Source organism: Typopeltis vanoorti, chromosome 3 (genome assembly GCF_054136105.1).
Source record: "Typopeltis vanoorti isolate ZY-2024b chromosome 3, IOZ_Tvanoo_1.0, whole genome shotgun sequence".
Lineage (NCBI taxonomy): Eukaryota > Metazoa > Arthropoda > Arachnida > Uropygi > Thelyphonidae > Typopeltis > Typopeltis vanoorti.
Window position 1 is genome coordinate 39,728,710 of NC_143551.1, and position 12,360 is coordinate 39,741,069.

Below are 12,360 nucleotides of genomic sequence, written 5' to 3' on the forward strand. Positions count from 1 at the left end.
TGATGTTTTTTTAGGATTTTGGTAATTTTTTACGAGGTGCTTTGGATGTAGGGAATGGTAATGGATTTAGAGTAATCCTTATTGTGAAGGGGAAGGGGTTGTGGTTTACTGGTTTCAATATTTTTTGAATATTTTTGGGGGTTAGCATTGGCTGAGAAAGTGTTGAGGATGTGGTTTAGTTCTGTGTTAGGGCATTGTCATCTGAACAGATAAATTTAGCCCTCTTGTGTAGTGTCTTAACTCCATATTGTTGTGAGGGGGGAGGGATTGTTGGTAAATGTATTTGCCTGTATGGGTGGGTTTTCTATAAACCGAGAAACCAAGGTTCCATCAGGCTAGCGGGTGACTAGCGTGTCTAAGAAAGGGAGGCTGTTGTTTTTCTCTTTTTTCCAGGGTGAACTTGATTCTGGGGTGTTGGTTGTTTAAGTGTGTTAGGAAGGAGAGGAGTGTTTCAGAACCATGTGGCCAAACAGCGAACACATCATCAACGTAGCGAAGCCATGTGGTTGGTTTTTGTGAGGCAGAGTTTAAGGCTTTTTCTTCAAAAGTCTCCATAAGAAAGTCTCCATAAGAAAGTTGGACAGCCATGAGTTCACCACTCTCCCCAGCCAAGGCTGGGGAGAGTGGTGAACTCATGGCTGTCCCCTCTATTTGTTTGTAGAATTTTCCTTGCCAAACGAAATAACCTGGGTTCATTGTGAACTGAAATAGGGCTGAGATATCGGGAGGAAATTTAGCTTGGATTAGCTCTAAGGTTTCTTTGAGTGGGACATTTGTGAATAAGGAGGAGACATCAAAACTGACCATTATGTCAGTATGTTGGAGTGTAAGGTTTTCTATGCTGGCTTTGAAGTGGGCTGAGTTTTTTGTGTGTGATGGTGTGGTGTGTTGCCAGTATACTGTGTGAGTGCTTTGGCCAAATGTTTAGCTAATTTGTATGTGGGGGAATCAATGCCATCATCCACTATGGGATGTAATGGCACATTTTCTTTATGTATTTTTGGGAGTCCATATATACGGGGGGGGGGGGATATGGAGTTAAATGGTTTTAATTTGTTAGTGACTTCTACAGGCCAAGAAGTGACCTTCTTAAGGAGCCTGTGGAGTTTTCTAATTTGCGAGTTGGTGGGATTGTACTCAATAGGGAGTAAGTAGTCCAATCTAATAGTAGAGCATTAAGCTTACCTGTCTAATCCTTTTGGTTAAGTACTGTTGTGGCATTACCTTTATCCGCTTTGGTGATTACTATTTTTTTGTTTTTCTTCAATTCCTGCAGAGATTTATATTCCCTGTTGGATATGTTGGTTTTTGGTGGTCTTGCTTTGATGAGAACACAAGCTACATCCAGTCTAATATGTATGTATAATTTATGTTATTTAAGCTGATTTGTTTTTGTGCATAAAACTGAATGTGAGAATTGCAGAGGAATTTCCTTATTGAACGTTCTTGGTAAGATTATGCAAGCATACCTGAAAAAAAGTAAGAAGAATTGTGGAAGGTGGAAAGCTTGGAGAATAACAAGCAGGGTTCAGGCCAAATAGAGGTTGTCAGGATCAGATTTTCATTTTAAGACAAATAGTTGAAAAATCATGGGATATAACAGGATCTGTATTTAAGTTTTATAGTTCTGAAAAAGATATATAGCAAGGTGCCAAGAGGAAAACTGTTCAAAACACTACAATTAGTTACATTTCTATAATATCCTAATGTTATTTAGACTTCAATGGATATTTTGCATCCATGTAAATGTGGATGTATATACATGTCCAGGATGCTATGGTGGTTAAACAGAATTGGAGAGGGAAAGGTAGCAAAATTTCTTTGCAAAGTGATGGTGTAAATGGGGCATTATATCGTGCAGCTTAGTCTATATTTGATTTGTAAGTCAGCGCTTAGAATTGAAGAAGGTAAAGAAAGATGGTTTGAGATTAAATCAGGTGAGACAAGGGGGAGTACATTATCTCCACTGTTATTCATCATCTATATGAATCACATTATGAATGAAAGTGGTATTGTCAAAGTTAACGGCTGCACCATTGTAAAAATATATGTTATCTACAGCATTGTAAAAATTTTAATGTCGCAGCTGCTCCTTTGTAATATTTCATCATCATCAAATTCCTGACATGTACCCTCAAGGGGTGTACAGGATATGATAGTACTACATGGAAAATTTACATCATTACTAACTTCCTATCTACAATTTTCCTCCAAATCAGTCTGTTACTTGTCAAGACTCCAACATTATCAGATCTTATATTTCTATTGTCTAAGGCATTTTGTACTTTATCAATCCACCTATATCTTGGTCTTCCTCTGGGTGTTTTTTCTGCCAGCCTGGTAGAGAACACTTGTTTTGCTAATCTTTCCTCGCCCATTCTGTTTAAGTGACCATACCACCTGAGATTAGCTCTGCACATTCCTGGATGCTGACAATGTCAAGTTCTTTTCTAATATCCTCGTTTTTAATATGATATTGCCATTGATACCATCTGTTCACGCCTCTAATCTTTCTCAGGACTCGCATATCTGTGGTCTCTAGTCTTTGGTCAAGTGTTTTACTTGTGACCCAACTCTCAGATCCATAAGTTAAAACTGGTTTGAAAACTGTCTTGTATACAGCTAATTTAGTGTTCCGACTAATTTCTCTCTTATTCCATATGAATTTATTCAATTGACTTCCTACCATACCAGCTTTGTTGATTCTGTTGTGTATTTCCATATTTAATTTACCATCTTCACTAAAAATCATGCCTAAGTAACTGAAATGTTTTACTTGTTCCACAGGTTTCCCGTTTACAACACAGTTGAAATTTTCAACGATTCTACCTATTTTGATTGTCTTTGTCTTTTTAATGCTGACCTTCATACCATATCTATTACAACAGTTATTCAGTTTAGTCAGGGAATCATCCAAACTTGTAGTGGATTTATTTAGAAGTATAACATCGTCCGCATAAAGCAAAGAGCTGACATTAACATCTTCAATTCTGATATCATGTTTAATACCACGTGTAATACCATGTGTAATATTTTAATTATTCTATTATCAATATTCTGTCATCAACTTTACATTGCTATCAACCACACCCTTTATTCATTTTACACATGCACTTTAGGCTTAATTTTTTTTTTTACTTTACTTTACTCAAATAAAACTGCTGCTTAATATAGACCTCACTATTAATCCTTTATAATCTTTATGTCTGCACTGCTAGTGAATGACTTTTGTTATTAGTCTATCCCTGATAAACAGGTTACTAACTCTCAAACTATGCAATTTAGAAAAATTAATTTGTTTAATGACTGCGCTGAAGTCACTGCGATTTCTAACTGGTAACCACGTTCTCGTAGCACGTCTACAGGAAAATCATCAGAAATTATGCCCCCCCCCCTCTGGGGTCACATACCTGGAACCAAAGTCTTGAGATTAAAAAAACTTTGAGCCTAGAGCCCTTTTATATCATCACTAATCCTTTGTTCTTCTAATGTAGTTTCCAGGATTACCCGCCAGCATGATGACATCAATTCGGCTCCCTCCATTCTTGGGGACACATTTCTATACTCACATGACCTTGCGAAATTTTGTTTTTACTTCGTCATCGCTATAATCCGGGTTAATCTCTTACTTTCCATTTTACATATACTTCAGTATACATAAATTTATGCATTTTAACAGTAGCTGTATAACATTCATTTTTATAATTTCTAATTTATAATTTAGAAATTTTATAATTTCTAATTTCTATATATTCGGAAGCCTCTATAAAATCGATCTCAGAAATTTAATAAAATATTTATTGCGAGAGATTTTACAATATTGTGCCTGATATCAAAATTGGAAATGTTCATCTAAGCTCTTTACTTTTATGAAGATGTTATATTTCTAAAGAAATCCAGTAAAAGCCTGTAGGATGCCCTGATTAAACTGAATAACTACTCTAATAAATTTGTTATGAAAATGAAAATAGAAAGTAACATTAAAAACATGAACTGTATCCTGAATGAGAACCTATAGAAGAAGTAAAACATTTCATTTACTGAAATAAGAGCCAACAGGCTTTACTTCGGAGAAGTAAAATATTCAAAATTATGTGGATATTGAATAATGTGGTATTCAATATCCACTTAATTTTGAATGTAAAACATTTCATTTATTTAAGCACAGTTTTTAGTGAAGGAAGCAAATTAAATATGGAAATAGATAATAGAATTAGTCATCTGAAGAAATTTATATGGAATAAGAAAGAACTTAGTCAAAACACCAAATTAGCTGTACAAGACAGTGTTTAAATCGATTTTAACTTATTGATCTGAGAGCTGTGTTAGAAATAAAACACTTGATCAAAGACAGATATGAGTTCTGAGAAAGAGTAGAAGACCGAACATCACTGGCAGTAATATGTTAAAAATGATGATATTAGGAAAGAACCTGACATTATTAACATTCAAGAATGTGTTAGCAGAGCTAATCTCAGGTGGGATTTTACCAGCCACATGGATCAGATATATCAAAAATATATGCTTCATATCCATATTATTTTTTCTATAATATCCTAAGGTTATATAGACTTCAATGGATATTTTGCATCTATGTAAATGTTGATGTATATACATGTCCAGGCCGGTAAGGTAGTTAAACAGAATTAGAGAGGGAAGGTTGGGAGAAAGAAGACCTAGAGTAAGACCAAGATCCAGGTGGATTGATAGAGTAAGGAATGCCTTAGAAGAAAGAAATACCAGACAAGCAATTTACAGACAAAAAATACTAGTTGTGGTGGGCAGTAGATGGCATTGATGGAGATGATTCGTAATAGAGGTTCGGTGTAGTGGTTGAGGCAGTTGTAGGTGTCCTCCCGCGATGTCTTCGGACTCCTTGGAGGTGTCAGGAATAATAATAATATGAAGTCTTGACATATAACAGATTAACTAATAACAGTAATTTTGGAGAAAAATTGTTTATAGGAAGTTAGTGATGATATAACTTTTTCATGTAGTATTATCATAATATCTCTTCTTCCCCATGTGGATATACATCAGGAATTTGATGATGATGTGTTTGTTCATTCACAAATATGTAAATCTATTTCCCAGACTTGACATGCTTGAGAATATTTACATTTACACCCAGGCAGTTGCCTCAACCCTTTTTAAGGACTAATGAAATAGCCTTATATGCTAAACATGTTATTTATGTTCAACATGTTAGAAGAGCTTTCCATGTTGAAAATATTTAACTGCCAAATCAAAAAACTGATATCATGATATGATAATGGTACAGTTTTCATTAAATGTAATGGAATAAATATGCACAGAGAAATAATTAAACAACAGGTTCTGCTATTTCATCTGTGTCACAGAGATATCTTCAGGAATACAATGTAATAATTGTAATAACATAGAGAGCAATAATTGGAAGAAATTGGACTTATTGTTAGCCTAAAATCATATCAGAGTCATCCTCTATGTATTGTATTGACTAGCCGTAAAGGTGGGGTTGGAAGCCTAAGAATTAAAGTTTTCCACATCTTGAGAAGTTTAACACAGCCATATTTATTAGATTATGCTGGTTTTTTAAATCTCTTGCTGATTTTAAAAAAGTTTTTCAAGCTTGTATTTGCTGTGATGAAGCATAGTAGTTTTTTTCAACCTTATCTCTTGCAAGGTATGCAAATCATGTTCAGCTAGACCTGACTGACCATAGTTGTGGCAGTGGATGTATTTCTTTTGTTCACCAAGGTGAGCTTGGCTGCTTAAGGTTCAAAGCTGCATAACTCAGAGACATCTACATAGCCTTTAAAGGAATGCGGAGAACCAACAAGAACTTCTGACCTAATGTCCAATCCTCACCTTCTTGTGGTGCACCCTATTAGATATCTATATGGATACTGAACGAACGAGAATGGGCTGGCAATTTGGGATTTAGACGACCAAATTGTATTCTTATTGGCTTAAACCAAAATATAAAATCATGGTACAACATGACAGAATTTCATGCCGGCTGGAGCGTCGCCCGGTTAAATAAGGCCCTCATTGTTTTCGCCAGGGAACCAGGGCAAACAGCCAAAAGTCAGCTACTGAAACAAATCCGAAAACCCACAACAACTCAACATCACCAGAGTTCAAGATCGGTACTATCAACATAAGAAGCCTGAATGGCAAAGAAATGGAGCTAGCTGAGGAATTGGATAAGTACCAGATTGACATAATAGGGGTGACTGAAACAAAAAAGACAAAAACTGGTGAGATCTTTCTGAGCAATAAATACATAAATAAATTGCTAAATAAAACAAGCAGTGTTAAAAAAAAAAAAAACACTCAACAGGCATGCAATAAGGAATACCTATCCATGTTTGAAGTAGAAAAAGCTATCAAAGTCCTGAAATATGGAAAGGCAGTAGGAGTAGATGATATTCAACCAGAAATGATCAAGTATGGAGGTATAAAAGCCTTGAAGTGGCTGTACTGCATAGTTCAGAAGGCCTGGACAGAGGGACACATTCCAGATAATTGAAGTAGATCTCTCATAGCACCCATATATAAAAACAGAAATAAAACTGAATGTGAGAATTACAGAGGTATTTCTCTACTGAGTGTTCCTGGTAAGATTTATGCAAGTATACTTGAGAAATGGTTGGGAAGAATTGTGGAAGAAAAGCTTCGAAGAAGAAGCTGGATTCAGACCAATTGTAGGCTGTTAGGATCAGATCTTCACTTTAGTACAAAAAGTTCAGAAATCATGGGAATATAACAAAGATCTGTATTTAAGTTTTGTAGATCTGTAAAAGGCATATGACAAGGTACTACCCAGAGAGAAGCTATTCAAAATGCTACGGTTATATGGTATCAATGGGGCATTATATCAAGCAATACTTAGTATTTGAGTTGTAAATTGGCAATTAGAATTGAAGGAAGTACAAGAAGATGGTTTAATGTTAAATCTGGTGTCAAACAAGGATGTACATTATCCCCTCTGTTATTCATTATTTATATGCATTGCATTATGAAGGAAAGTGGTATTAAACCTGATATCAAAATTGGAGATGTTAATGTTAGCTCTTTGCTTTATGCAGACGATAGTTCTAAATAATTCCGCTGTAAGTCTGCAAGATTCCCTGACTAAATTGAATAACTGTAGTAATAGACATGGTATGAAGGGCAGCAATAACAAGACAAAGATAATGAAAATATGCAGATGTATTGTGAATGGAGAACCTATAGAACAAGTGAAACATTTCAGCTACTTAGGTACTATTTTTAGCAAAAATGGTAAATTAAATATGGAAATAGAGAGCAGAATCAACAAAGATGGTGTGGTAGGAAATCAACTAAATAAATTTATATGGAATAGGAGAGAAATTAGTCAAAACAATAAATTAGCTCTATATGAGAGAGTGTTCAAACCAATTTTAACTTATGAATCTGATAGCTGGGCAGAAGTAAAACAATCTCATATCTGTGGTCTCTAGAGACCACAGATATGAGAGCCCTAAGATAGATTAGTAACATAAACAGATGGCATCAATGACAATATCATATTAAAATCGAGGCTATTAGGAAAGAACTTTACATTGTCAGCATCCAGGAATGTGTTAGCAGAGCTAATCTGATGGTATGGTCATTTAAACAGAATGGGCAAAGAAAGATTAGCAAAACAAATGTTCTCTGCCAGGTTGGCAGGAAAAAGACCCAGAGGAAGACCAAGATATAGGTGGATTGATACAGTAAAAAGTGCCTTAGAAGATAGAAATATAAGGTGTCTGATAATGTTGGAGTCTTGACAGGTAACAGACTGATTTGGAGGACAATTCTAGAAGGAAGTTAGTAATGATGTAAATTTTTCATTTAGTATGAGGGTGGTCTGAAAAGTTCCCGGCCTCAACCATAGATGGCAACACTATCAGCAAGATTTTTTTTTTCTAAGTTGGTACATCTGTCATAAGCATCCATGTAAAATTGCAAGTCATTCTATCAATAGGTAGTTTGTTTTATATAGCTGTCTGAAGCAAAAGTGTTGTCTATATCCCTTGAAATGGATAAAATTGAGTATCATGCAGTTATAAAATTCTCTGTAAAAGAAGGTTTGATGCCAAAAGAAATTTATTCGACGTTCATAAAAGGTTATGGGCACTGCACTCTACTCCTTCTTTTTCGACAATTAAGAAATGGGCTGCCAAGTTCAAACATGGCCATGCCAGCCCAGCCTTGAAGATGATTCATGTGAAGGACTTCCAAAAAGTGTGACAACACCAGAAATCATTGATCTAGTGCATTATATCATATTGGATGACCGGCAAGTCAAACTGCATGAAATTGCTGAGACTGTCGGCATTTCAAAAGAACGTGTAGGATATATTTTGCATGAAGATAGAAATCGAAAGAAAGATAGCAAATGAAAAAGTTTTGCACAAGATGGATCACAGTAGATCAAAAATGCACTCGCATGAAAATTTCTGAATGGTGCTTGGAGCGTTTTAACAAGAATAAAACTGATTTTGTGCAAAGATTTATTACTATGGATCTTGGATTCACCATAACACTACAGAATCCAAACAGCAGTCAAAACAGTGGACAGAAGCCCGGTTGTTCAGCGACAAAGAAGGAAATGGCATCGGTGTTTTAATTATTTGTGACACCTCCAAGAAGTCCGAAGACTCATTGCAGGAGGACACCTACCACACAACACTCTGTCTCCTCTACTACCAATCACATACATCAATGCCATCTACTGCCCACAACCACCACCACCATGGCTAGTATTTTTGTCTGTAAATTGCGTGTTCTAAAGGACCGATTTGCCTATATTCGGGATGAAAAACCCGAGTTTCCGGGAGAAAAAACCCTGTTACCTCCACATGAAATCGGCTAACTCGCCTTCAATTGAAAAAGTCCATATAAAGAATCCTCCCGTCATGACGAAAATCGAACTTAGACCTTTTCTAATCGAAGGGCGCAACATACTGTCGTTCTTCCAATTGCGCTACGGAGGCGCTTAAAATGTATGCCAAAATAGGTATGTATGCTAAAAAATAGGTATGCTAAAAGCATTTTGTTTATTAATTATCCTGAAAAGGGTAAAACATTAACTGGGGAATATTCCGATCTTTTAACTGGACTAGACGAAAAAATTCGTGAGAAAAGACCCAATTTGTAGAAGGAAAAAATCATCTTTCATCAGGACAATGCATCTGCCCACAAAGTTGTTTTGGCAGTGGGAAAATTAAGGGATCTGCACTATGAATTGTTGGAACATCCACCCTATTCCCCAGATTTGGCTCCCTCTGACTTCTGTCTCTTCCCAAAACTAAAACGCTTCCTCGCTGGTCAGCATATTTCTTCGAATCAAGAGGCATTTAGAGAGGTATTTTGCAGATCTTACTGAGAACCACTACAGGGACAGGATAACAGCACTGGAGCATCGCTGGAATAAATGCATTAGTCTTAAGGGAGATTATGTTGAAAAATAAAAATAATTTTGAAATTATAAATTTATTTTTTTTCATTGTTAGGCCGAGAACTTTTCAGACCACCCTTGTATTATCATATCCCAGTTTGACCGTAATATAATAAGTTGCAAGAACATGGAACCTTGTAAATACCTGAAACAGAGAGGAAAGCAAGAGGATCTTTAGGAGAGCAGAGAAGAGAAGACAGTTTCAAATGAGGTTTGAAATCAGTGCAGAGATTCTATTTCTTTAAAGTTCTGGCTATTTTTCTGAAGTGCCCTGGATATAAGGAATAGTAATGGCATTAATATAGTCTGTATATTGAGAGGAATATGTGGAGATGAGAGATACAGATAATTTGTGTCATCTTTTTGGCATTGTTACCATTGGACAGGAAGGTCTGGTGAAAGGAGAGTTCAGCTGTAAGAAGTCTGGGTAGAACAGAAGTTGGAGACTGTGCTAATACAGGTTTAGATCTAATCTTTAAAGGTACTTCTGGCATGACTATAAACAACAAATTACATGATAACGACAGTAATTAATTTTAATGAAATGAAAGTACAGATATTCTGAAAATAACAGTACATCATCAGTGCATAGAAACAAGCAAATCAAAGAAACGGGAATACAAGGTACACAACAATCAGTGGCTTACCAATTAAAAATTGTTGCATGTGCTAGAAATTAATATTAATAAATAATATTATTAAAAAATTATTTTTGATGGTTACATGAAATGAGAATCTCCCTATCTTTTGGGTGAGAGAGACAATCATTCATAAAAGTTGAACACAACTTTCTTTGAAAAGGCATTCATATTTATGAAATACATGAGACCTCTAAAGTCTGGTCTGGTACAACATAGTAGTGACACTAAACACAGTATTGGGTGGGATGAAGCTCGTCTTCTCCATAGAAGCAGTTTTAAATATGAACAGCTTTTCAAAGAAAGTTGTGAAGCCCTTTTACATCGGCCAAATCTGAATCAGAATGATTGTCTCTCTCTCTCTCTTCCAAAAGTTTGGGAGAGTCTCATTTTATGTAACCGTCAAAAATAGTTTTTAATAATAATATTTATTAATAATTTCTAGCATGAGGCAACAGTTTTTAATTGGTAAACCACTGATTATTATGTACCTTATATTCTCATTTCTTTGGTATACTTTTTTTTTTTTTTTTTTTTTTTTATGTTGGGCCCATACACAGGAGGTTGATTGGTCAACCTATAGTACATTAGTACCGTGTATGGGTGGTGGATTGGGAAAGGAGGAATTTGTTTACATTTAATTTGAATGACTTTAAATTGTATTCGTTGGGAAACACAGCAGGTGGGAGACTGTTTCACAGTGCAGCAGTTGCAGGGATGAAGGAAGAGGAAAATAAATTTGTTCTGTTTGTTTCTAGGTGTACTGTGAAGGGATGTTGTGCAGCAGCTGCACGTGTTCCAATGAGCTTAGTACTGAGCGGGGGAATTATTGATGTTATTTCGGATGGGCATTTCCCATGGAAATATTTGTAGAATATATTTACTGCAGAGACCAAACATCTGTGTGAAAGTGGGGGAAGAGAGTTGGTAAGGAATGGATCATTGAGAAGTCTAATTGCCCTCCTCTGTATTGAGTCGAGCATTTTGAGAGAGCTTTTAGGGAGCCCCACCCCGTATGTGGGAGCAGTATTCAATAGTTGGGTGGATTTGTGACTTGTATAATGTTAGTAGCTGTTCAGGGGTGAAGTAACGTCTTGAGCGGAAGAGAAATCCTAGTTTTTTTGAGGCTGAGGATGCAATGTTTGTGCCAGGAGAGGTTTGATGTGAGGGTGATTCCGAGGAGCGAGATCGCAGGCTGTCTGGAAATTTGGATATCGTCGAAAAGGATACTCTGAAAAAGTTGTTCTTTTTTATGGGAAATAGTACAGAACTGGGTTTTGTTGGCATTGAAATTTATGAGGTTATCCGAACCCCATTGTAAGATGGCTTGGAGATTGGAGTTGAGGGTGGTGGTGGTGGTTGATGTTCTGTAGGGTAAGGCTTATCAAATGCAAGCGAGGAGTGTAGTGTGCTGTCATCTATGGGTTGCAGGTCAATTGCAGTAAGTCGTTGACGTACAGCAGGAACAGAGTTGGTGAGAGGACAGAACCTTGTGGGACCCCAGCATTAATTGAGTGGTGCGAGGATAGGGAGCCATCCACTATCACACACAGTGTGCATCCAGACAGAAAATTGGCAATCCACTTACAGAAGTCCTGGGTCAGACCAAATGATGGTAGTTTGCCTAGTAGGCCTTTGTACCAGACCCGGTCAAAGGCTTTGGAGATACCTAGTGCAACAACTCGAGATTTGCCAAACCTCTCCATAGCATTTGTCCAGAGATGACATATGTGAGTAGATCTCCTGTTGATCGGCAGTGGCGGAATCCATACTGGCGGTCATTTATTTGGTGAGTGTCTTCAAGATAGTGTAGGAGGCGGGAATTGATGATTTTTTTCCATTACCTTTGACAGGACTGAGATAAGCGACGTGTGGACAGACTTATGTGTTCGTCGAACATGTTGTTTATTATTTTAACGGTATAATAGAACACAGAAACTAAGTAAATAATTAATTTATTAACTTGATGCTGATATTTCGCTGGTATTATAACCAGCATCTTCAGAGCACAAAAACACTGTTTGTCACAATACGCGAGACTAAAACAACATGGTGTACTTAAACAAAATTGTAGCAGCAACACAAAGACTAGAGTCCTGATTTTGGCGCCCTCTATCTGAAAAAAAAAAAAAAAAAACCGCTATCATATATTACTAGAGTCCTAGAAAAGTGCTAGTTTTTTCTTAATATGACTGTCTCCCAGATCTTCGGCAAGTTAATACAGCCATATTTGTTGAGATTTGGTGTGTGTTTTAGGGCTTCTGTCGC

General features: G+C 36.5%; 1 protein-coding gene across 2 annotated transcripts in view; it reads left to right on the forward strand.

Moving 5' to 3' along the window:
* The window catches only part of LOC150108067 (multiple inositol polyphosphate phosphatase 1-like), a 190,186-nt gene that overhangs the window by 163,253 nt on the left and 14,573 nt on the right, over nt 1–12,360 (forward strand). The window lies entirely within an intron of this gene.